Source organism: Dendrobates tinctorius, unplaced genomic scaffold (assembly GCF_039654945.1).
Source record: "Dendrobates tinctorius isolate UK_male_01 unplaced genomic scaffold, ASM3965494v1 ptg000119l, whole genome shotgun sequence".
In the NCBI taxonomy this organism is placed as follows: Eukaryota; Metazoa; Chordata; class Amphibia; order Anura; family Dendrobatidae; genus Dendrobates; species Dendrobates tinctorius.
In genome coordinates this window covers 563,643-590,376 of record NW_027361787.1, presented here as the reverse complement: position 1 = coordinate 590,376, position 26,734 = coordinate 563,643, and the positions used below count along the sequence as shown (strand labels likewise).

At 51.5% G+C, this 26,734-nt stretch overlaps 3 non-coding genes across 3 annotated transcripts; all 3 read left to right on the top strand.

Annotated features, from left to right (window-relative positions):
* Positions 1-4,435: 4,435 nt before the first annotated feature.
* Positions 4,436-4,518, top strand: TRNAL-CAG (transfer RNA leucine (anticodon CAG)). Its single transcript has one exon. It is a non-coding gene; the product is annotated as a tRNA-Leu (tRNA).
* A 9,604-nt stretch (positions 4,519-14,122) lies between these two features.
* On the top strand, positions 14,123-14,205 carry TRNAL-CAG (transfer RNA leucine (anticodon CAG)). Its single transcript has one exon. It is a non-coding gene; the product is annotated as a tRNA-Leu (tRNA).
* Positions 14,206-21,108: 6,903 nt separating this feature from the next.
* Positions 21,109-21,191, top strand: TRNAL-CAG (transfer RNA leucine (anticodon CAG)). The gene has a single exon. It is a non-coding gene; the product is annotated as a tRNA-Leu (tRNA).
* The last annotated feature ends 5,543 nt before the right edge of the window (positions 21,192-26,734 follow it).

The following is a 26,734-nucleotide window of genomic DNA, read 5'->3' as shown; positions in this document are numbered from 1 at the left end:
TGTGGTGGCCATGCTGGTTCAGTATGCCTTCAATTTTTAATAAATCCCCAACAGTGTCACCAGTAAAGCACCCCCACACCATCACACCTCCTCCTCCATGCTTCACGGTGGGAACCAGGCATGTAGAGTCCATCCGTTCACCTTTTCTGCGTCGCACAAAGACAAGGTGGTTGGAACCAAAGATCTCAAATTTGGACTCATCAGACCAAAGCACAGATTTCCACTGGTCTAATGTCCATTCCTTGAGTTCTTTAGCCCAAACAAGTCTCTTCTGCTTGTTGCCTGTCCTTAGCAGTGGTTTCCTAGCAGCTATTTTACCATGAAGGCCTGCTGCACAAAGTCTCCTCTTAGCAGTTGTTGTAGAGATGTGTCTGCTGCTAGAACTCTGTGTGGCATTGACCTGGTCTCTGATCTGAGCTGCTGTTAACCTGCGATTTCTGAGGCTGGTGACTCGGATGAACTTATCCTCCGCAGCAGAGGTGACTCTTGGTCTTCCTTTCCTGGAGCGGTCCTCATGTGAGCCAGTTTCTTTGTAGCGCTTGATGGTTTTTGCCACTGCACGTGGGGACACTTTCAAAGTTTTCCCAATTTTTCGGACTGACTGACCTTCATTTCTTAAAGTAATAATGGCCACTCGTTTTTCTTTACTCAGCTGCTTTTTTCTTGCCATAATACAAATTCTAATAGTCTATTCAGTAGGACTATCAGCTGTGTATCCACCAGACTTCTGCACAACTGATGGTCCCAACCCCATTTATAAGGCAAGAAATCCCACTTATTAAACCATAGTCATGAAAATAAAGAATACGCTTTGATTGAGGTGTGTCCAAACCTTTGGTCTGTAGTGTGTGTGTGTGTGTATGTGTGTATATATATATATATACACACACACATACTATGACTTATCTCGGCTAAGACAAAGCCTAGATCCTCAGGCTACATCCACATCATGGGCGTAGCCAGGATCAAACCTGGGGGGGGGGCAGAACCTCATACTGCACACCCCTACACTTGAAAATAAAGCCTGCACCTTAAGAAGATGTGGTGGTGAATGCAGTATATTTATTCCAACTATCAGTTGATGTTACTGAAGACGAGCAATGCCTGTCCTGGGCGTCCTTTTGGGCAGCTATGAGGTGGACCTGACTGGTGCTAAAAAAAAAGGAGCGTTAGTCTGTGTGCTATCCGGCTTTCATTCTTTTTGGTACAGATATGATATGGATAGACAGATATATAAATAAAAGCAGATTAGAAATCTGCTCTGATATTGAAAACATTATCTATGAGCTCAAAAACCTTTCAGGTGATGCAGTTTTTAAAAAGCTGATCTGCTTTTGCAACTGAAAAACGTATCCTCAAAAAACGCAGCAAAAACGCTGTGTGTGAATGTAGCCTTAGATCAGGAATAGAACAGTCATTTATAGGACATTTCATAACTTTCCCAAATTCCTATGAAAAAATATTCAGCACATTCTGCATTGAACTACTGTACCCAATTTATTATATATTTTAGGAGTCGGAATCGGTCCATTTTATACCAACTCCGACTCCACCAAAATGAGCTCCGACTCCGACTCCACAGCCCTACATACCAAGGTTGTGTTTTATCTCCCGTCCACCACACTCCAGCTCCGGCTCCGCCCCCTAAGCACCATCCTCTGCTCCCCCCATGCTCAGCCTCTGCTCCCCCCCCATGCTCAGCCTCTGCTCCCCCCCCCCCCATGCTCAGCCTCTGCTCCCCCCCCCCATGCTCAGCCTCTGCTCCCCCCCATGCTCAGCCTCTGCTCCCCCCCATGCTCAGCCTCTGCTCCCCCCCCATGCTCAGCCTCTGCTCCCCCCCCATGCTCAGCCTCTGCTCCCCCCCCATGCTCAGCCTCTGCTCCCCCCCCCATGCTCAGCCTCTGCTCCCCCCCCATGCTCAGCCTCTGCTCCCCCCCCATGCTCAGCCTCTGCTCCCCCCCATGCTCAGCCTCTGCTCCCCCCCCCATGCTCAGCCTCTGCTCCCCCCCATGCTCAGCCTCTGCTCCCCCCCCCCATGCTCAGCCTCTGCTCCCCCCCCATGCTCAGCCTCTGCTCCCCCCCCCCCCATGCTCAGCCTCTGCTCCCCCCCATGCTCAGCCTCTGCTCCCCCCCCATGCTCATCCTCTGCTCCCCCTCCCATGCTCAGCCTCTGCTCCCTCCCCCCATGCTCAGCCTCTGCTCCCCCCCCATGCTCAGCCTCTGCTCCCCCCATGCTCAGCCTCTGCTCCCCCCCCCATGCTCAGCCTCTGCTCCCCCCCCATGCTCAGCCTCTGCTCCCCCCCCCCCATGCTCAGCCTCTGCTCCCCCCCATGCTCAGCCTCTGCTCCCCCCCATGCTCAGCCTCTGCTCCCCCCCCATGCTCATCCTCTGCTCCCCCTCCCATGCTCAGCCTCTGCTCCCTCCCCCCATGCTCAGCCTCTGCTCCCCCCCCATGCTCAGCCTCTGCTCCCCCCATGCTCAGCCTCTGCTCCCCCCCCCATGCTCAGCCTCTGCTCCCCCCCCCATGCTCAGCCTCTGCTCCCCCCCCCATGCTCAGCCTCTGCTCCCCCCCCCATGCTCAGCCTCTGCTCCCCCCCCCCCCATGCTCAGCCTCTGCTCCCCCCCATGCTCAGCCTCTGCTCCCCCCCATGCTCAGCCTCTGCTCCCCCCACTCTCTCCCCCCACACACCGTCTCCCTTCTGTCCTCTGCGGGGTGTCGCCGCTCCCTCCTCCGGGCTTTGTGTTGTGCCGCGCTCTTCCCCGCTGACAGCTCCGCTCCTCTGCTGCGCTCTCTCCACAGCAAACATTACGACACCACCGTCGCCTCCTCCATGACTCAGTCCGGCCTCCCACGTCTCCTCACCACACGTCACTTCCCCGCCCGGCCGCCATTTTAGTTCCTGTGGTGGCGGAGCACAGGCGGAAGTGCCGCCATCTGTAGCAGCGGCTGCGGTCCTCCTCACCGTGTCTCCGCCGAGTCAGGAGGTTTTCGTGAGGGGGAGATCTCGGCGGCCTGATACCATAATGCCGTCCCCCCCGCTCCGTGTGGCCGTGGTGTGCTCCAGAACCGCAGCATGGAGGCGCACAATCTCCTCCGGTAATGGCGGAGCCCCTTCTTCTTCAGTCTGTGCGCGTAGTTCGGGGCCGTGTGAGGCCGGTGATGTCTCTAGGCCTCTGTATGTGATGGAGGACCCTGGGAGCGCCCATACCTTCTTACACACACCTCCATGGTGGCCTTTTCCCCCTCAGATGTAGGAAAATTACACATTTGTAACTGAATGTGTTAGAAACTTTTTTTGGGGGGGAACTTGCGCCATATAGCAACTCTCCGGCCATTTTTTTTTAAATTCTTTTATATGACTGGGAAAGGATTAAAAGCATAACAGTAGTGGCCTTTTCAGTTACCGGGGCCGACTAGGCCTCACACGGGTTCTGGTCGGGTCGTCATCAGTCCAGTCTGGGCAGGTGGTGTGTATATATATAATTTACTTTTCACCTCCCCAGTCTCTTCACTAGTTTTAAGCTTCAGGGGCCTGAAGGTCCTGGAAGCCCTTTTATTTCGAGTGATTTCTGGCCGAAGCAAACTTAGGTTTGTTTGTGTCTGGTGGAAACTGATGGCCTTCACTCTGTTTTTTTTTCTGTTTTTGGAGTAAAAAAAAAAAATATATATATTAGGTTCTTTTCACACCAGGACGTGTACACTGAATATATTCTATAGGGTATAACAGGCACCCGTCTGCCGAGAGAACGTCCTTCTCAAATCCATCTGACCACTGTACATCCAAAAAAACTTACCAGCTGATTCATCAGTTTAATTTTTTTTTTTTTTTTAAGCCAAAAAATGTCTCTTGATGTTTTTACAGCCTCTCTGTTTACTTTGTGAAAAGTTGAATAAAATGCCTTTATCTACGATCATCTGATGTCTTGTTACAAAGAAATTAGACAGGGACAGAGTTTTGAATATTGGAATATTACAATTTTTTCTCATGTAGGGTGACCAGCCAATGTTACTGGGCACAGTGAGGCTACATGAAAGCTCCACATGTCCACTGTTAACTCCTGGTGGATTGTTTTATTAGTAATCTGTTCATTGTGGTATAAGTTGTATGCACAACTTTTTGTGTTTTTTGTGTTGTATTTGAATTCAAATGGAATTTGAATTCAGGGGGTCAGAGCCTGGCTGTCCATGGATAAAAGTGGTCCTTGTGGTGCAGGCTTGAGGGTGCACAAATGCCCAACAGAGCACCACACAGCCCCAAGAACTGCTCCCTCACCTCAGTCTGGTAATTAGCTTTCAAATGACATCCCAATGTCCCCTCTGGCTTTGCCAGAAGTCCCACCAGGGGCCCCAATGTCTGATTTGGACAGCAGATCTGTACTGAAGTCCCTGGTGGTGCAAACTCTTGTGTCACCAGGGAGCATGTCAATGTCAGCAGTCAGGATGGCCTAGTGGTCTAAGGCACTGTGTTCAGGTTGCAGTCTCCCGTGGAGGCGTGGGTTCGAATCCCACTCCTGACAGCAGCAGTACTGGTCCCTGGAGGTGCAAGCTGTTGTGCACCAGGGAGCGTGTTAAGCGTCTGCAGTCACCACATGTGGAGGCGTGGGTTCAAATCCCACTCCTTGACAGCAGCAGTACTGGTCCCTGGAGGTGCAAGCTGTTGTGCACCAGGGAGCGTGTTCAGCGTCTGCAGTCACCACGTGGAGGCGTGGGTTCGAATCCCACTCCTGACAGCGACAGTTTTTTTTTTTTTTTTGTTTTTTTTTAAAGAAAAGAAAATAAACCTAGTGGCAGCATGTGTAATAACAGTCTCCAGGTCTTATAGCCTAATGTATACACCATAAATATTTATATGTGTGTCTATACAGTTGGTGTATATATGTGTGAGTATATTTTTTAGCCTTAAAGTTTTGATTCTCCATCCTCATTTCTTTCTTTTCCAAATCAAAAAAACACTCGTGTGAGAGCAATCTGCATCCAAAAAAACTTAGGGATAGGGACAATTTAGTGAGTACGTCGGGCTCCCTTAAAAGGTCAATTCACCCAACGAACAAGGGTGCTGCTCAGGGTGGATTGATTTAAATCACGCCGATTTAAATCATGATTTAAATCACGATTTAAATCAAAAGATTTTTTTCTATTTAAATCGGATCGATTTAAATCATGATTTTAATCATGATTTAAATCACTGGTTTAAATCAAAAGGTTTTTTTTTTAATATAAATCACGATTAAAATGAGAAGTGAGAGCAGTGTGCATGTGCGCCCATAGTTACACGGACGAAAGTAGGGGCAACGATCTAACGCCAGGGTGAGGGGGGGACCCCAAAGTAAGTAAAAATCTTTTTTGTTTTACTATATGGCAATAGGTAGGTGTTTAAAAGCAGCATGTCTTAATTGTATAAACTATTAATAGCCTCCACATTTTGTTCATACTGCCCCTTTAATTCCACACTTCTAGCTTGGTTTCAGTTTTGGTTTAGTTTCTTTTTCCCTGCATTCAGTTGACATGCCCAAACTTGTTGGATAGTCAGCAGTACTTGGCTCAGGCTGGAGTAACATCAGCAGTGCTTGGCTCAGGCTGTAGTAACAATCAAACTTCATAAGTGATCTGTGTGAGCCATGGCAGCAGGTCGTAAGAGAGACCCTATTTGGGTTCATTTTGTTGAGATGCCAGCAGCAGATCTTGGAAAGAAAGGTGCAAGAGCAAAGTGCAAATACTGTCAAAAGGATATCCAAGGACTTGTTTGCCGTTTGAAATCACATTATGAAAACTGCAATCAAATGATTTAAATCAAAAAAATCTGATTTAAATCAAAAAAATCTGATTTTTTTGATTTTTTTTAAAAAATTCAAGATTTTTATCCACCCTGGTGCTGCTTGCTCGTCGGGTGAGATGGGCAGCACGATTATTATCATCTAACACGCTTTCCTAGGATAATCTGCCAACACAAATCTCTTCTTGAATGGACAATCGTTTCTTAAATGACAATTTATGCTGATAAAAAAACCCAAAAGCTCTAAATTAGGAAGGAGGCTGGAGGGGGGGGCGTCAGGGACTGGAGGGGGGAGACAGAGGCTGGAGGAGGAAGTGTGGTGGTGTAGACGGGGCTGCGGGAGGCTGTGTGGTGCTGTAGAGCGGGTTGCGGGAGGCTGTGTGGTGGTGTAGAGGCCTACAGGGCCACACAGCCCCCTGGTGTGACTTCCCGAGTGCCATGACAGCTGACTGTATATACATGTTTACACATACATGTATGTACATGTGCCATGACCGCTCCTTAGACCATACATACATGGATTGTCACTTACCCAAACCGAGGATGAAGAGGCTTAGCTGCTCCACATGATGATGGTGGCCGGAGAGCTGTGTTCCTCCATAGCGATGTCGTCCATTAGGCAAACTTGGTGTCCTTGTCCCGCCAGTTCTTGAGCCAGTTTAGTGTCCACGATGCCTTGTTACCTATTGGAAAAAAAAGGGAAAAGGAAATTAAGTCCTATGAATTGTACTGGTACATTAACCCCTTTTTCTACGAGCGTATATTGCCAGCAGACACACAGAGAGCGGGCGACTGCCCCAAGTGTTACCTACTGAGAGACAGAGAAATAAAAAAACAATAATTAATAAGGGAAATATTGCATTCATAATTAGTGTTCACAGCAGAGTGACAACACAGCCCCCCTAACCCTCCCCTACCCCACAGGGAACGCCTGTACCCCGCCATGCCCCCCACAGCTGTGCCCATACACTGTCCTCACCTCCCCCTGCAGGGACCACCTGTCTCCCACGCAGTGCCCCCCACAGCTGACCCCAAACACTCTGCAGGGACCCCCTGTCTCCCACGCAGTGCCCCCCACAGCTGACCCCATACACTCTGCAGGGACCCCCTGTCTCCCCCGTAGTGCCCCCCACAGCTGACCCCATACACTCTGCAGGGACCCCCTGTCTACCCGCAGTGCCCCCCACAGCTGACCCCATACACTCTGCAGGGACCCCCTGTCTACCCGCAGTGCCCCCCACAGCTGACCCCATACACTCTGCAGGGACCCCCTGTCTACCCGCAGTGCCCCCCACAGCTGACCCCATACACTCTGCAGGGACCCCCTGCCTCCCCCCACAGCTGACCCCATACAGGCATACAGTTACCGGCCGGCAGCTCCAAGGTTCAAATCTGGCGCTCAGGTGACGTCATTGTTGCTGCAGTTAGACCGAGAAAGCAGGGGGTGGGCTCGGAGCCACGTGACACAGAGCCCGGCCGCCCATCCCCCAGCCTCACTGTACTGCAAGCCAGGGAGAGACTGTTTGTGTGCTGCACGGCGCTGACTCCGCCCCCCGAGCCAGGGGATGAGTCACAGGCAGCTCGGCGTGTCACACGACTCCTCCCTCTGCCACCTTCTATGCAGGCCGGATCTTGGTTCCCATAGCACAGTGACCCTGCCCACCGGCCAGTCACTGCCGCCCCTCCCCCACCACTAAGCGATCTTACACAGCAGCACAGAGCCAGGGAGGAGATGGGAGATGACCCCGCACCACACAGCGGAGCACTATGAGCCCTGGGGGTGCAGCGCTGACCCCGCCCACGCCGCACCACACAGCGCAGCGCTATAAGCCCTGGGGGCGCAGCGCTGACCCCACCCACCCCGCACCACACAGCGGAGCACTATGAGCCCTGGGGGCGCAGCGCTGACCCTGCCCACCCCGCACCACACAGCGCAGCACTATGAGCCCTCGGGGCAGTCTCCCGTAGAGGCGTGGGTTCGAATCCCACTCCTGACAGCAGCAGTACTGGTCCCTGGAGGTGCAAGCTGTTGTGCACCAGGGAGCGTGTTCAGCGTCTGCAGTCACCACGTGGAGGCGTGGGTTCGAATCCCACTCCACACAGCGCAGCACTATGAGCCCTCGGGGCGCAGCCAGGGGTGGGATTCAGCGGGTTCTCCCCGGTTCGGTGGAACCGGTTGTTAAAGCTATTGCTCTCATTTTTGGCACCATTAGCCGGCTCTCACTTTTGAAAATGAGATTTCAAATTTTGAGGTCTGCGGCAGATTCTTTCCGGCGTCCATGCTCCCGGAGGCCACTGCAACATGGCGGCGGCCAGCAAGGGAAGTGCGGGGGCCTCCGGGCTGCGAAGAAATCGCGGCGGAGCCGCCGTCCCTGTACCGGAGCACAGCCCGCTGCCACCACCGCACCGCAGAGCGCCGCCCGCTGCCACCACCACAGAGCCCACCTGCCTCAGCGCTGCTGCTGCCCCTGCCTCAGCGCTGCTGCTGCCCCTGCCTCAGCGCTGCTGCTGCCCCTGCCTCAGCGCTGCTGCTGCCCCTGCCTCAGCGCTGCTGCTGCCCCTGCCTCAGCGCTGCTGCTGCCCCTGCCCCAGCGCTGCTGCCTCTCCCCCAGCGCTGCTGCCCCAGCACAACCAACCTGCCCTAGCACAGAGCCGCCACCGCACGAGCCTGGACCACTGAATGACCCCTGTGACTACTTCACCTGTGCCAGATCCCTTCCCAGGTAAGCTGAATTCGGACTGTAAGACGGACCCCCATTTGACACATTATTTTTTTTCCCCCTATTTTCCTACTGAAAATTGGGGTGTTCTTATGGTCCGTTGCATCTTTTTTTTTTTTTTAAAGAAAAGAAAATAAACCTAGTGGCAGCATGTGTAATAACAGTCTCCAGGTCTTATAGCCTAATGTATACACCATAAATATTTATATGTGTGTCTATACAGTTGGTGTATATATGTGTGAGTATATTTTTTAGCCTTAAAGTTTTGATTCTCCATCCTCATTTCTTTCTTTTCCAAATCAAAAAAACACTCGTGTGAGAGCAATCTGCATCCAAAAAAACTTAGGGATAGGGACAATTTAGTGAGTACGTCGGGCTCCCTTAAAAGGTCAATTCACCCAACGAACAAGGGTGCTGCTTGCTCGTCGGGTGAGATGGGCAGCACGATTATTAGCATCTAACACGCTTTCCTAGGATAATCTGCCAACACAAATCTCTTCTTGAATGGACAATCGTTTCTTAAATTACAATTTATGCTGATAAAAAAACCCAAAAGCTCTAAATTAGGAAGGAGGCTGGAGGGGGGGGCGTCAGGGACTGGAGGGGGGAGACAGAGGCTGGAGGAGGAAGTGTGGTGGTGTAGACGGGGCTGCGGGAGGCTGTGTGGTGCTGTAGAGCGGGTTGCGGGAGGCTGTGTGGTGGTGTAGAGGCCTACAGGGCCACACAGCCCCCTGGTGTGACTTCCCGAGTGCCATGACAGCTGACTGTATATACATGTTTACACATACATGTATGTACATGTGCCATGACCGCTCCTTAGACCATACATACATGGATTGTCACCCAAACCGAGGATGAAGAGGCTTAGCTGCTCCACATGATGATGGTGGCCGGAGAGCTGTGTTCCTCCATAGCGATGTCGTCCATTAGGCAAACTTGGTGTCCTTGTCCCGCCAGTTCTTGAGCCAGTTTAGTGTCCACAATGCCTTGTTACCTATTGGAAAAAAAAGGGAAAAGGAAATTATTGAATTTTGACATAGAATAAAAATTAAGTCCTATGAATTGTACTGGTACATTAACCCCTTTTTCTACGAGCGTATATTGCCAGCAGACACACAGAGAGCGGGCGACTGCCCCAAGTGTTACCTACTGAGAGACAGAGAAATAAAAAAACAATAATTAATAAGGGAAATATTGCATTCATAATTAGTGTTCACAGCAGAGTGACAACACAGCCCCCCTAACCCTCCCCTACCCCACAGGGAACGCCTGTACCCCGCCATGCCCCCCACAGCTGTGCCCATACACTGTCCTCACCTCCCCCTGCAGGGACCACCTGTCTCCCACGCAGTGCCCCCCACAGCTGACCCCAAACACTCTGCAGGGACACCCTGTCTCCCACGCAGTGCCCCCCACAGCTGACCCCATACACTCTGCAGGGACCCCCTGTCTACCCGCAGTGCCCCCCACAGCTGACCCCATACACTCTGCAGGGACCCCCTGCCTCCCCCCACAGCTGACCCCATACAGGCATACAGTTACCGGCCGGCAGCTCCAAGGTTCAAATCTGGCGCTCAGGTGACGTCATTGTTGCTGCAGTTAGACCGAGAAAGCAGGGGGTGGGCTCGGAGCCACGTGACACAGAGCCCGGCCGCCCATCCCCCAGCCTCACTGTACTGCAAGCCAGGGAGAGACTGTTTGTGTGCTGCACGGCACTGACTCCGCCCCCCGAGCCAGGGGATGAGTCACAGGCAGCTCGGCGTGTCACACGACTCCTCCCTCTTCCACCTTCTATGCAGGCCGGATCTTGGTTCCCATAGCACAGTGACCCTGCCCACCGGCCAGTCACTGCCGCCCCTCCCCCACCACTAAGCGATCTTACACAGCAGCACAGAGCCAGGGAGGAGATGGGAGATGACCCCGCACCACACAGCGGAGCACTATGAGCCCTGGGGGTGCAGCGCTGACCCCGCCCACGCCGCACCACACAGCGCAGCGCTATAAGCCCTGGGGGCGCAGCGCTGACCCCACCCACCCCGCACCACACAGCGGAGCACTATGAGCCCTGGGGACGCAGCGCTGACCCTGCCCACCCCGCACCACACAGCGCAGCACTATGAGCCCTCGGGGCAGTCTCCCGTAGAGGCGTGGGTTCGAATCCCACTCCTGACAGCAGCAGTACTGGTCCCTGGAGGTGCAAGCTGTTGTGCACCAGGGAGCGTGTTCAGCGTCTGCAGTCACCACGTGGAGGCGTGGGTTCGAATCCCACTCCACACAGCGCAGCACTATGAGCCCTCGGGGCGCAGCCAGGGGTGGGATTCAGCGGGTTCTCCCCGGTTCGGTGGAACCGGTTGTTAAAGCTATTGCTCTCATTTTTGGCACCATTAGCCGGCTCTCACTTTTGAAAATGAGATTTCAAATTTTGAGGTCTGCGGCAGATTCTTTCCGGCGTCCATGCTCCCGGAGGCCACTGCAACATGGCGGCGGCCAGCAAGGGAAGTGCGGGGGCCTCCGGGCTGCGAAGAAATCGCGGCGGAGCCGCCGTCCCTGTACCGGAGCACAGCCCGCTGCCACCACCGCACCGCAGAGCGCCGCCCGCTGCCACCACCACAGAGCCCACCTGCCCCAGTGCAGCTGCCCCTGCCCCAGTGCAGCTGCCCCTGCCTCAGCGCTGCTGCTGCCCCTGCCTCAGCGCTGCTGCTGCCCCTGCCTCAGCGCTGCTGCTGCCCCTGCCTCAGCGCTGCTGCTGCTGCCCCTGCCTCAGCGCTGCTGCTGCTGCCCCTGCCTCAGCGCTGCTGCTGCTGCCCCTGCCTCAGCGCTGCTGCTGCTGCCCCTGCCTCAGCGCTGCTGCTGCTGCCCCTGCCTCAGCGCTGCTGCCTCTCCCCCAGCGCAGCTGCCCCAGAACAACCAACCTGCCCTAGCACAGAGCCGCCACCGCACGAGCCTGGACCACTGAATGACCCCTGTGACTACTTCACCTGTGCCAGATCCCTTCCCAGGTAAGCTGAATTCGGACTGTAAGACGGACCCCCATTTGACACATTATTTTTTTTCCCCCTATTTTCCTACTGAAAATTGGGGTGTTCTTATGGTCCGTTGCATCTTATAGTCCGAAAAATACGGTAATTTATCCTGAGATTACAGAGTCTGCAACTTTTCTATCTAGCCAGTTAGAAGTGACTCATTGTAACACTTAGGGTACCGTTACACCTAGCGATGCACCAGCGATCCCGACTAGCGATATGACGCGGTCAGGATCGCTGGTGCATCGCTAGGTGGTCGCTAGTGAGCTGCTACACAGGCAGATCTCACCAGCGACATTGCTGGGGACGGGGATCGCTACTTACCTGTCAGACACGGCGATCCTGCGTCCTCCCGCCCTGGGCGCCACAGGAAGCCCAGCAGGAAGTGGCCGACGAGGAATGGACCAGGAGCTTCTCGCGCGATCAGTGATAACCAGCGGGGGAGCTGGTCGGAGGTAAGTATCACATGCAGGGATATCGCTAGCAATATCGCTGCAACGTCACAAAATCGGTGACTTTACAGCAATATAGAATCATAGAATCGTAGAGTTGGAAGGGACCTCCTGGGCCATCTGGTCCAACCCCCTGCTCAAAGCAGGATTCGCTAAATCATCCCAGTCAGATGTCTGTCCAGCCTCTGTTTGAAGACTTCCATTGAAGGAGAACTCACCACTTCTCGTGGCAGCCTGTTCCACTCATTGATCACTCTAACTGTCAAAAAGTTTTTTCTAATATCTAATCTGTGTCTCTTCCCATTCAGTTTCATCCCATTGCTTCTAGTCTTTCCTTGTGCAAATGAGAATAAAGTTGATCCTTCTACAATGTGACAGCCCTTTAGATATTTGTAGACAGCTATTAAGTCTCCTCTCAGTCTTCTCTTTTGCAAACTAAACATTCCCAAATCCTGCAACCTTTCCTCATAAGACAGGGTTTGCAGACCGGTCACCATTCTGGTCGCTCTTTTCTGAACTTGCTCCAGTTTGTTGATGTCTTTTTTAAAATGTGGTGCCCAAAACTGGACACAATATTCCAGATGAGGTCTGACCAAAGAGGAGTAGAGGGAAATAATGACTTCACGTGATCTAGACTGTATGCTTCTGTTAATACATCCTAGAATTGCATTTGCCTTTTTTGCTGCTGCATCACACTGTTGACTCATATTCAGTCTGTGATCTATTAGTATATCCAAGTCTTTTTCACATGTGCTGTCACTTAGCCCTATTCCTCCCATTCTATATATGCTTTTTTCATTTTTATTGCCCAGATGTAGTACTTTGCATTTCTCCCTGTTAAAAACCATTCTGTTACTTGCTGCCCACTTCTCCAGTTTATTTAAATCTTTTTGAATCCTCTCTCTCTCTTCTCTAGTATTAGCTATCCCTCCTAGCTTTGTGTCATCAGCAAATTTAATCAGTTTACCCTCAATTCCTTCATCTAAATCGTTGATAAAGATGTTGAACAATACAGGGCCCAGGACAGAGCCCTGTGGTACCCCACTTGAGACATTCTTCCAACTGGATGTGCAGCCATTTACGACCACTCTTTGGGTCCGATCACTAAGCCAGTTATGAATCCACCTAACAGTTGCCTTGTCCATTCCATACTTAGTCATTTTTTCAATAAGGATTGTATGAGAGACTTTGTCAAATGCTTTGCTGAAGTCAAGATATACTATATCTACAGCATTTCCTTGATCCACCCAATCAGTGATACCGTCATAGAAGGAAATTAAGTTAGTCTGACATGACTTATTAGTTAGAAACCCATGCTGACTCTGTTTAATCACTTCATTCTTATCCAGGTATTGACATACATGTTGTTTAATAATTTGTTCAAAGATCTTTCCTGGTATAGAAGTCAGACTCACCGGCCTATAGTTGCCTGGGTCCACCTTCTTCCCCTTTTTGAAGATAGGAACAACATTTGCTCTTCTCCAGTCTTCTGGCACTTCTCCTGTTCTCCAAGAATTTTCAAAGATTATGGAGAGGGGTTCAAAAATATTGCTAGCGATATCGCAGTGTGTAACGGGGTCTTTACAGACAATGGCGTTTACCATCTGTCTGCAGAACTAAAGTAATGAAAAAGAAGCTGGTAATTAGCTTTCAAATGACATCCCAATGTCCCCTCTGGCTTTACCAGAGGCCCCAATGTCTGATTTGGACAGCAGATTTGAAAAGACATTTTCAGTCTGGGGCAGTCTTGGGGGTTCTCAATCCCCTTAACTACTCTGCAGAAGGGGTCAGGCAAATCAAGCTTGGCAGGAACATCATCCAGGAGGCCACCTACATACAGCAACATCACTTGTCCCCCTGCTCCAAATGGAATTTGAATTCAGGGGGTCAGAGCCTGGCTGTCCATGGATAAAAGTGGTCCTTGTGGTGCAGGCTTGAGGGTGCACAAATGCCCAACAGAGCACCACACAGCCCCAAGAACTGCTCCCTCACCTCAGTCTGGTAATTAGCTTTCAAATGACATCCCAATGTCCCCTCTGGCTTTGCCAGAAGTCCCACCAGGGGCCCCAATGTCTGATTTGGACAGCAGATCTGTACTGAAGTCCCTGGTGGTGCAAACTCTTGTGTCACCAGGGAGCATGTCAATGTCAGCAGTCAGGATGGCCTAGTGGTCTAAGGCACTGTGTTCAGGTTGCAGTCTCCCGTGGAGGCGTGGGTTCGAATCCCACTCCTGACAGCAGCAGTACTGGTCCCTGGAGGTGCAAGCTGTTGTGCACCAGGGAGCGTGTTAAGCGTCTGCAGTCACCACATGTGGAGGCGTGGGTTCAAATCCCACTCCTTGACAGCAGCAGTACTGGTCCCTGGAGGTGCAAGCTGTTGTGCACCAGGGAGCGTGTTCAGCGTCTGCAGTCACCACGTGGAGGCGTGGGTTCGAATCCCACTCCTGACAGCGACAGTTTTTTTTTTGTTTTTTTTTAAAGAAAAGAAAATAAACCTAGTGGCAGCATGTGTAATAACAGTCTCCAGGTCTTATAGCCTAATGTATACACCATAAATATTTATATGTGTGTCTATACAGTTGGTGTATATATGTGTGAGTATATTTTTTAGCCTTAAAGTTTTGATTCTCCATCCTCATTTCTTTCTTTTCCAAATCAAAAAAACACTCGTGTGAGAGCAATCTGCATCCAAAAAAACTTAGGGATAGGGACAATTTAGTGAGTACGTCGGGCTCCCTTAAAAGGTCAATTCACCCAACGAACAAGGGTGCTGCTTGCTCGTCGGGTGAGATGGGCAGCACGATTATTATCATCTAACACGCTTTCCTAGGATAATCTGCCAACACAAATCTCTTCTTGAATGGACAATCGTTTCTTAAATGACAATTTATGCTGATAAAAAAAACCAAAAGCTCTAAATTAGGAAGGAGGCTGGAGGGGGGGGCGTCAGGGACTGGAGGGGGGAGACAGAGGCTGGAGGAGGAAGTGTGGTGGTGTAGACGGGGCTGCGGGAGGCTGTGTGGTGCTGTAGAGCGGGTTGCGGGAGGCTGTGTGGTGGTGTAGAGGCCTACAGGGCCACACAGCCCCCTGGTGTGACTTCCCAAGTGCCATGACAGCTGACTGTATATACATGTTTACACATACATGTATGTACATGTGCCATGACCGCTCCTTAGACCATACATACATGGATTGTCACTTACCCAAACCGAGGATGAAGAGGCTTAGCTGCTCCACATGATGATGGTGGCCGGAGAGCTGTGTTCCTCCATAGCGATGTCGTCCATTAGGCAAACTTGGTGTCCTTGTCCCGCCAGTTCTTGAGCCAGTTTAGTGTCCACGATGCCTTGTTACCTATTGGAAAAAAAAGGGAAAAGGAAATTATTGAATTTTGACATAGAATACAAATTAAGTCCTATGAATTGTACTGGTACATTAACCCCTTTTTCTACGAGCGTATATTGCCAGCAGACACACAGAGAGCGGGCGACTGCCCCAAGTGTTACCTACTGAGAGACAGAGAAATAAAAAAACAATAATTAATAAGGGAAATATTGCATTCATAATTAGTGTTCACAGCAGAGTGACAACACAGCCCCCCTAACCCTCCCCTACCCCACAGGGAACGCCTGTACCCCGCCATGCCCCCCACAGCTGTGCCCATACACTGTCCTCACCTCCCCCTGCAGGGACCACCTGTCTCCCACGCAGTGCCCCCCACAGCTGACCCCAAACACTCTGCAGGGACCCCCTGTCTCCCACGCAGTGCCCCCCACAGCTGACCCCAAACACTCTGCAGGGACCCCCTGTCTCCCACGCAGTGCCCCCCACAGCTGACCCCATACACTCTGCAGGGACCCCCTGTCTACCCGCAGTGCCCCCCACAGCTGACCCCATACACTCTGCAGGGACCCCCTGCCTCCCCCCACAGCTGACCCCATACAGGCATACAGTTACCGGCCGGCAGCTCCAAGGTTCAAATCTGGCGCTCAGGTGACGTCATTGTTGCTGCAGTTAGACCGAGAAAGCAGGGGGTGGGCTCGGAGCCACGTGACACAGAGCCCGGCCGCCCATCCCCCAGCCTCACTGTACTGCAAGCCAGGGAGAGACTGTTTGTGTGCTGCACGGCGCTGACTCCGCCCCCCGAGCCAGGGGATGAGTCACAGGCAGCTCGGCGTGTCACACGACTCCTCCCTCTTCCACCTTCTATGCAGGCCGGATCTTGGTTCCCATAGCACAGTGACCCTGCCCACCGGCCAGTCACTGCCGCCCCTCCCCCACCACTAAGCGATCTTACACAGCAGCACAGAGCCAGGGAGGAGATGGGAGATGACCCCGCACCACACAGCGGAGCACTATGAGCCCTGGGGGTGCAGCGCTGACCCCGCCCACGCCGCACCACACAGCGCAGCGCTATAAGCCCTGGGGGCGCAGCGCTGACCCCACCCACCCCGCACCACACAGCGGAGCACTATGAGCCCTGGGGGCGCAGCGCTGACCCTTCCCACCCCGCACCACACAGCGCAGCACTATGAGCCCTCGGGGCAGTCTCCCGTAGAGGCGTGGGTTCGAATCCCACTCCTGACAGCAGCAGTACTGGTCCCTGGAGGTGCAAGCTGTTGTGCACCAGGGAGCGTGTTCAGCGTCTGCAGTCACCACGTGGAGGCGTGGGTTCGAATCCCACTCCACACAGCGCAGCACTATGAGCCCTCGGGGCGCAGCCAGGGGTGGGATTCAGCGGGTTCTCCCCGGTTCGGTGGAACCGGTTGTTAAAGCTATTGCTCTCATTTTTGGCACCATTAGCCGGCTCTCACTTTTGAAAATGAGATTTCAAATTTTGAGGTCTGCGGCAGATTCTTTCCGGCGTCCATGCTCCCGGAGGCCACTGCAACATGGCGGCGGCCAGCAAGGGAAGTGCGGGGGCCTCCGGGCTGCGAAGAAATCGCGGCGGAGCCGCCGTCCCTGTACCGGAGCACAGCCCGCTGCCACCACCGCACCGCAGAGCGCCGCCCGCTGCCACCACCACAGAGCCCACCTGCCCCAGCACAGCTGCCCCTGCCCCAGCGCAGCTGCCCCTGCCCCAGCGCTGCTGCTGCCCCTGCCTCAGCGCAGCTGCCCCAGCGCAGCTGCCTCTCCCCCAGCGCAGCTGCCCCAGCACAACCAACCTGCCCTAGCACAGAGCCGCCAACGCACGAGCCTGGACCACTGAATGACCCCTGTGACTACTTCACCTGTGCCAGATCCCTTCCCAGGTAAGCTGAATTCGGACTGTAAGACGGACCCCCATTTGACACATTATTTTTTTTCCCCCTATTTTCCTACTGAAAATTGGGGTGTTCTTATGGTCCGTTGCATCTTTTTTTTTTTTAAAGAAAAGAAAATAAACCTAGTGGCAGCATGTGTAATAACAGTCTCCAGGTCTTATAGCCTAATGTATACACCATAAATATTTATATGTGTGTCTATACAGTTGGTGTATATATGTGTGAGTATATTTTTTAGCCTTAAAGTTTTGATTCTCCATCCTCATTTCTTTCTTTTCCAAATCAAAAAAACACTCGTGTGAGAGCAATCTGCATCCCAAAAAACTTAGGGATAGGGACAATTTAGTGAGTACGTCGGGCTCCCTTAAAAGGTCAATTCACCCAACGAACAAGGGTGCTGCTTGCTCGTCGGGTGAGATGGGCAGCACGATTATTATCATCTAACACGCTTTCCTAGGATAATCTGCCAACACAAATCTCTTCTTGAATGGACAATCGTTTCTTAAATGACAATTTATGCTGATAAAAAAAACCAAAAGCTCTAAATTAGGAAGGAGGCTGGAGGGGGGGGGCGTCAGGGACTGGAGGGGGGAGACAGAGGCTGGAGGAGGAAGTGTGGTGGTGTAGACGGGGCTGCGGGAGGCTGTGTGGTGCTGTAGAGCGGGTTGCGGGAGGCTGTGTGGTGGTGTAGAGGCCTACAGGGCCACACAGCCCCCTGGTGTGACTTCCCGAGTGCCATGACAGCTGACTGTATATACATGTTTACACATACATGTATGTACATGTGCCATGACCGCTCCTTAGACCATACATACATGGATTGTCACTTACCCAAACCGAGGATGAAGAGTCTTAGCTGCTCCACATGATGATGGTGGCCGGAGAGCTGTGTTCCTCCATAGCGATGTCGTCCATTAGGCAAACTTGGTGTCCTTGTCCCGCCAGTTCTTGAGCCAGTTTAGTGTCCACGATGCCTTGTTACCTATTGGAAAAAAAAGGGAAAAGGAAATTATTGAATTTTGACATAGAATAAAAATTAAGTCCTATGAATTGTACTGGTACATTAACCCCTTTTTCTACGATCGTATATTGCCAGCAGACACACAGAGAGCGGGCGACTGCTGCCTCTCCCCCAGCGCAGCTGCCCCAGCACAACCAACCTGCCCTAGCACAGAGCCGCCACCGCACGAGCCTGGACCACTGAATGACCCCTGTGACTACTTCACCTGTGCCAGATCCCTTCCCAGGTAAGCTGAATTCGGACTGTAAGACGGACCCCCATTTGACACATTATTTTTTTTCCCCCTATTTTCCTACTGAAAATTGGGGTGTTCTTATGGTCCGTTGCATCTTATAGTCCGAAAAATACGGTAATTTATCCTGAGATTACAGAGTCTGCAACTTTTCTATCTAGCCAGTTAGAAGTGACTCATTGTAACACTTAGGGTACCGTTACACCTAGCGATGCACCAGCGATCCCGACTAGCGATATGACGCGGTCAGGATCGCTGGTGCATCGCTAGGTGGTCGCTAGTGAGCTGCTACACAGGCAGATCTCACCAGCGACATTGCTGGGGACGGGGATCGCTACTTACCTGTCAGACACGGCGATCCTGCGTCCTCCCGCCCTGGGCGCCACAGGAAGCCCAGCAGGAAGTGGCCGACGAGGAATGGACCAGGAGCTTCTCGCGCGATCAGTGATAACCAGCGGGGGAGCTGGTCGGAGGTAAGTATCACATGCAGGGATATCGCTAGCAATATCGCTGCAACGTCACAAAATCGGTGACTTTACAGCAATATAGAATCATAGAATCGTAGAGTTGGAAGGGACCTCCTGGGCCATCTGGTCCAACCCCCTGCTCAAAGCAGGATTCGCTAAATCATCCCAGTCAGATGTCTGTCCAGCCTCTGTTTGAAGACTTCCATTGAAGGAGAACTCACCACTTCTCGTGGCAGCCTGTTCCACTCATTGATCACTCTAACTGTCAAAAAGTTTTTTCTAATATCTAATCTGTGTCTCTTCCCATTCAGTTTCATCCCATTGCTTCTAGTCTTTCCTTGTGCAAATGAGAATAAAGTTGATCCTTCTACAATGTGACAGCCCTTTAGATATTTGTAGACAGCTATTAAGTCTCCTCTCAGTCTTCTCTTTTGCAAACTAAACATTCCCAAATCCTGCAACCTTTCCTCATAAGACAGGGTTTGCAGACCGGTCACCATTCTGGTCGCTCTTTTCTGAACTTGCTCCAGTTTGTTGATGTCTTTTTTAAAATGTGGTGCCCAAAACTGGACACAATATTCCAGATGAGGTCTGACCAAAGAGGAGTAGAGGGAAATAATGACTTCACGTGATCTAGACTGTATGCTTCTGTTAATACATCCTAGAATTGCATTTGCCTTTTTTGCTGCTGCATCACACTGTTGACTCATATTCAGTCTGTGATCTATTAGTATATCCAAGTCTTTTTCACATGTGCTGTCACTTAGCCCTATTCCTCCCATTCTATATATGCTTTTTTCATTTTTATTGCCCAGATGTAGTACTTTGCATTTCTCCCTGTTAAAAACCATTCTGTTACTTGCTGCCCACTTCTCCAGTTTATTTAAATCTTTTTGAATCCTCTCTCTCTCTTCTCTAGTATTAGCTATCCCTCCTAGCTTTGTGTCATCAGCAAATTTAATCAGTTTACCCTCAATTCCTTCATCTAAATCATTGATAAAGATGTTGAACAATACAGGGCCCAGGACAGAGCCCTGTGGTACCCCACTTGAGACATTCTTCCAACTGGATGTGCAGCCATTTACGACCACTCTTTGGGTCCGATCACTAAGCCAGTTATGAATCCACCTAACAGTTGCCTTGTCCATTCCATACTTAGTCATTTTTTCAATAAGGATTGTATGAGAGACTTTGTCAAATGCTTTGCTGAAGTCAAGATATACTATATCTACAGCATTTCCTTGATCCACCCAATCAGTGATACCGTCATAGAAGGAAATTAAGTTAGTCTGACATGACTTATTAGTTAGAAACCCATGCTGACTCTGTTTAATCACTTCATTCTTATCCAGGTATTGACATACATGTTGTTTAATAATTTGTTCAAAGATCTTTCCTGGTATAGAAGTCAGACTCACCGGCCTATAGTTGCCTGGGTCCACCTTCTTCCCCTTTTTGAAGATAGGAACAACATTTGCTCTTCTCCAGTCTTCTGGCACTTCTCCTGTTCTCCAAGAATTTTCAAAGATTATGGAGAGGGGTTCAAAAATATTGCTAGCGATATCGCAGTGTGTAACGGGGTCTTTACAGACAATGGCGTTTACCATCTGTCTGCAGAACTAAAGTAATGAAAAAGAAGCTGGTAATTAGCTTTCAAATGACATCCCAATGTCCCCTCTGGCTTTACCAGAGGCCCCAATGTCTGATTTGGACAGCAGATTTGAAAAGACATTTTCAGTCTGGGGCAGTCTTGGGGGTTCTCAATCCCCTTAACTACTCTGCAGAAGGGGTCAGGCAAATCAAGCTTGGCAGGAACATCATCCAGGAGGCCACCTACATACAGCAACATCACTTGTCCCCCTGCTCCAAATGGAATTTGAATTCAGGGGGTCAGAGCCTGGCTGTCCATGGATAAAAGTGGTCCTTGTGGTGCAGGCTTGAGGGTGCACAAATGCCCAACAGAGCACCACACAGCCCCAAGAACTGCTCCCTCACCTCAGTCTGGTAATTAGCTTTCAAATGACATCCCAATGTCCCCTCTGGCTTTGCCAGAAGTCCCACCAGGGGCCCCAATGTCTGATTTGGACAGCAGATCTGTACTGAAGTCCCTGGTGGTGCAAACTCTTGTGTCACCAGGGAGCATGTCAATGTCAGCAGTCAGGATGGCCTAGTGGTCTAAGGCACTGTGTTCAGGTTGCAGTCTCCCGTGGAGGCGTGGGTTCGAATCCCACTCCTGACAGCAGCAGTACTGGTCCCTGGAGGTGCAAGCTGTTGTGCACCAGGGAGCGTGTTAAGCGTCTGCAGTCACCACATGTGGAGGCGTGGGTTCAAATCCCACTCCTTGACAGCAGCAGTACTGGTCCCTGGAGGTGCAAGCTGTTGTGCACCAGGGAGCGTGTTCAGCGTCTGCAGTCACCACGTGGAGGCGTGGGTTCGAATCCCACTCCTGACAGCGACAGTTTTTTTTTTGTTTTTTTTTAAAGAAAAGAAAATAAACCTAGTGGCAGCATGTGTAATAACAGTCTCCAGGTCTTATAGCCTAATGTATACACCATAAATATTTATATGTGTGTCTATACAGTTGGTGTATATATGTGTGAGTATATTTTTTAGCCTTAAAGTTTTGATTCTCCATCCTCATTTCTTTCTTTTCCAAATCAAAAAAACACTCGTGTGAGAGCAATCTGCATCCAAAAAAACTTAGGGATAGGGACAATTTAGTGAGTACGTCGGGCTCCCTTAAAAGGTCAATTCACCCAACGAACAAGGGTGCTGCTTGCTCGTCGGGTGAGATGGGCAGCACGATTATTATCATCTAACACGCTTTCCTAGGATAATCTGCCAACACAAATCTCTTCTTGAATGGACAATCGTTTCTTAAATGACAATTTATGCTGATAAAAAAAACCAAAAGCTCTAAATTAGGAAGGAGGCTGGAGGGGGGGGCGTCAGGGACTGGAGGGGGGAGACAGAGGCTGGAGGAGGAAGTGTGGTGGTGTAGACGGGGCTGCGGGAGGCTGTGTGGTGCTGTAGAGCGGGTTGCGGGAGGCTGTGTGGTGGTGTAGAGGCCTACAGGGCCACACAGCCCCCTGGTGTGACTTCCCAAGTGCCATGACAGCTGACTGTATATACATGTTTACACATACATGTATGTACATGTGCCATGACCGCTCCTTAGACCATACATACATGGATTGTCACTTACCCAAACCGAGGATGAAGAGGCTTAGCTGCTCCACATGATGATGGTGGCCGGAGAGCTGTGTTCCTCCATAGCGATGTCGTCCATTAGGCAAACTTGGTGTCCTTGTCCCGCCAGTTCTTGAGCCAGTTTAGTGTCCACGATGCCTTGTTACCTATTGGAAAAAAAAGGGAAAAGGAAATTATTGAATTTTGACATAGAATACAAATTAAGTCCTATGAATTGTACTGGTACATTAACCCCTTTTTCTACGAGCGTATATTGCCAGCAGACACACAGAGAGCGGGCGACTGCCCCAAGTGTTACCTACTGAGAGACAGAGAAATAAAAAAACAATAATTAATAAGGGAAATATTGCATTCATAATTAGTGTTCACAGCAGAGTGACAACACAGCCCCCCTAACCCTCCCCTACCCCACAGGGAACGCCTGTACCCCGCCATGCCCCCCACAGCTGTGCCCATACACTGTCCTCACCTCCCCCTGCAGGGACCACCTGTCTCCCACGCAGTGCCCCCCACAGCTGACCCCAAACACTCTGCAGGGACCCCCTGTCTCCCACGCAGTGCCCCCCACAGCTGACCCCAAACACTCTGCAGGGACCCCCTGTCTCCCACGCAGTGCCCCCCACAGCTGACCCCATACACTCTGCAGGGACCCCCTGTCTACCCGCAGTGCCCCCCACAGCTGACCCCATACACTCTGCAGGGACCCCCTGCCTCCCCCCACAGCTGACCCCATACAGGCATACAGTTACCGGCCGGCAGCTCCAAGGTTCAAATCTGGCGCTCAGGTGACGTCATTGTTGCTGCAGTTAGACCGAGAAAGCAGGGGGTGGGCTCGGAGCCACGTGACACAGAGCCCGGCCGCCCATCCCCCAGCCTCACTGTACTGCAAGCCAGGGAGAGACTGTTTGTGTGCTGCACGGCGCTGACTCCGCCCCCCGAGCCAGGGGATGAGTCACAGGCAGCTCGGCGTGTCACACGACTCCTCCCTCTTCCACCTTCTATGCAGGCCGGATCTTGGTTCCCATAGCACAGTGACCCTGCCCACCGGCCAGTCACTGCCGCCCCTCCCCCACCACTAAGCGATCTTACACAGCAGCACAGAGCCAGGGAGGAGATGGGAGATGACCCCGCACCACACAGCGGAGCACTATGAGCCCTGGGGGTGCAGCGCTGACCCCGCCCACGCCGCACCACACAGCGCAGCGCTATAAGCCCTGGGGGCGCAGCGCTGACCCCACCCACCCCGCACCACACAGCGGAGCACTATGAGCCCTGGGGGCGCAGCGCTGACCCTTCCCACCCCGCACCACACAGCGCAGCACTATGAGCCCTCGGGGCAGTCTCCCGTAGAGGCGTGGGTTCGAATCCCACTCCTGACAGCAGCAGTACTGGTCCCTGGAGGTGCAAGCTGTTGTGCACCAGGGAGCGTGTTCAGCGTCTGCAGTCACCACGTGGAGGCGTGGGTTCGAATCCCACTCCACACAGCGCAGCACTATGAGCCCTCGGGGCGCAGCCAGGGGTGGGATTCAGCGGGTTCTCCCCGGTTCGGTGGAACCGGTTGTTAAAGCTATTGCTCTCATTTTTGGCACCATTAGCCGGCTCTCACTTTTGAAAATGAGATTTCAAATTTTGAGGTCTGCGGCAGATTCTTTCCGGCGTCCATGCTCCCGGAGGCCACTGCAACATGGCGGCGGCCAGCAAGGGAAGTGCGGGGGCCTCCGGGCTGCGAAGAAATCGCGGCGGAGCCGCCGTCCCTGTACCGGAGCACAGCCCGCTGCCACCACCGCACCGCAGAGCGCCGCCCGCTGCCACCACCACAGAGCCCACCTGCCCCAGCACAGCTGCCCCTGCCCCAGCGCAGCTGCCCCTGCCCCAGCGCTGCTGCTGCCCCTGCCTCAGCGCAGCTGCCCCAGCGCAGCTGCCTCTCCCCCAGCGCAGCTGCCCCAGCACAACCAACCTGCCCTAGCACAGAGCCGCCAACGCACGAGCCTGGACCACTGAATGACCCCTGTGACTACTTCACCTGTGCCAGATCCCTTCCCAGGTAAGCTGAATTCGGACTGTAAGACGGACCCCCATTTGACACATTATTTTTTTTCCCCCTATTTTCCTACTGAAAATTGGGGTGTTCTTATGGTCCGTTGCATCTTTTTTTTTTTTAAAGAAAAGAAAATAAACCTAGTGGCAGCATGTGTAATAACAGTCTCCAGGTCTTATAGCCTAATGTATACACCATAAATATTTATATGTGTGTCTATACAGTTGGTGTATATATGTGTGAGTATATTTTTTAGCCTTAAAGTTTTGATTCTCCATCCTCATTTCTTTCTTTTCCAAATCAAAAAAACACTCGTGTGAGAGCAATCTGCATCCCAAAAAACTTAGGGATAGGGACAATTTAGTGAGTACGTCGGGCTCCCTTAAAAGGTCAATTCACCCAACGAACAAGGGTGCTGCTTGCTCGTCGGGTGAGATGGGCAGCACGATTATTATCATCTAACACGCTTTCCTAGGATAATCTGCCAACACAAATCTCTTCTTGAATGGACAATCGTTTCTTAAATGACAATTTATGCTGATAAAAAAAACCAAAAGCTCTAAATTAGGAAGGAGGCTGGAGGGGGGGGGCGTCAGGGACTGGAGGGGGGAGACAGAGGCTGGAGGAGGAAGTGTGGTGGTGTAGACGGGGCTGCGGGAGGCTGTGTGGTGCTGTAGAGCGGGTTGCGGGAGGCTGTGTGGTGGTGTAGAGGCCTACAGGGCCACACAGCCCCCTGGTGTGACTTCCCGAGTGCCATGACAGCTGACTGTATATACATGTTTACACATACATGTATGTACATGTGCCATGACCGCTCCTTAGACCATACATACATGGATTGTCACTTACCCAAACCGAGGATGAAGAGTCTTAGCTGCTCCACATGATGATGGTGGCCGGAGAGCTGTGTTCCTCCATAGCGATGTCGTCCATTAGGCAAACTTGGTGTCCTTGTCCCGCCAGTTCTTGAGCCAGTTTAGTGTCCACGATGCCTTGTTACCTATTGGAAAAAAAAGGGAAAAGGAAATTATTGAATTTTGACATAGAATAAAAATTAAGTCCTATGAATTGTACTGGTACATTAACCCCTTTTTCTACGATCGTATATTGCCAGCAGACACACAGAGAGCGGGCGACTGCTGCCTCTCCCCCAGCGCAGCTGCCCCAGCACAACCAACCTGCCCTAGCACAGAGCCGCCACCGCACGAGCCTGGACCACTGAATGACCCCTGTGACTACTTCACCTGTGCCAGATCCCTTCCCAGGTAAGCTGAATTCGGACTGTAAGACGGACCCCCATTTGACACATTATTTTTTTTCCCCCTATTTTCCTACTGAAAATTGGGGTGTTCTTATGGTCCGTTGCATCTTATAGTCCGAAAAATACGGTAATTTATCCTGAGATTACAGAGTCTGCAACTTTTCTATCTAGCCAGTTAGAAGTGACTCATTGTAACACTTAGGGTACCGTTACACCTAGCGATGCACCAGCGATCCCGACTAGCGATATGACGCGGTCAGGATCGCTGGTGCATCGCTAGGTGGTCGCTAGTGAGCTGCTACACAGGCAGATCTCACCAGCGACATTGCTGGGGACGGGGATCGCTACTTACCTGTCAGACGCGGCGATCCTGCGTCCTCCCGCCCTGGGCGCCACAGGAAGCCCAGCAGGAAGTGGCCGACGAGGAATGGACCAGGAGCTTCTCGCGCGATCAGTGATAACCAGCGGGGGAGCCGGTCGGAGGTAAGTATCACATGCAGGGATATCGCTAGCAATATCGCTGCAACGTCACAAAATCGGTGACTTTACAGCAATATAGAATCATAGAATCGTAGAGTTGGAAGGGACCTCCTGGGCCATCTGGTCCAACCCCCTGCTCAAAGCAGGATTCGCTAAATCATCCCAGTCAGATGTCTGTCCAGCCTCTGTTTGAAGACTTCCATTGAAGGAGAACTCACCACTTCTCGTGGCAGCCTGTTCCACTCATTGATCACTCTAACTGTCAAAAAGTTTTTTCTAATATCTAATCTGTGTCTCTTCCCATTCAGTTTCATCCCATTGCTTCTAGTCTTTCCTTGTGCAAATGAGAATAAAGTTGATCCTTCTACAATGTGACAGCCCTTTAGATATTTGTAGACAGCTATTAAGTCTCCTCTCAGTCTTCTCTTTTGCAAACTAAACATTCCCAAATCCTGCAACCTTTCCTCATAAGACAGGGTTTGCAGACCGGTCACCATTCTGGTCGCTCTTTTCTGAACTTGCTCCAGTTTGTTGATGTCTTTTTTAAAATGTGGTGCCCAAAACTGGACACAATATTCCAGATGAGGTCTGACCAAAGAGGAGTAGAGGGAAATAATGACTTCACGTGATCTAGACTGTATGCTTCTGTTAATACATCCTAGAATTGCATTTGCCTTTTTTGCTGCTGCATCACACTGTTGACTCATATTCAGTCTGTGATCTATTAGTATACCCAAGTCTTTTTCACATGTGCTGTCACTTAGCCCTATTCCTCCCATTCTATATATGCTTT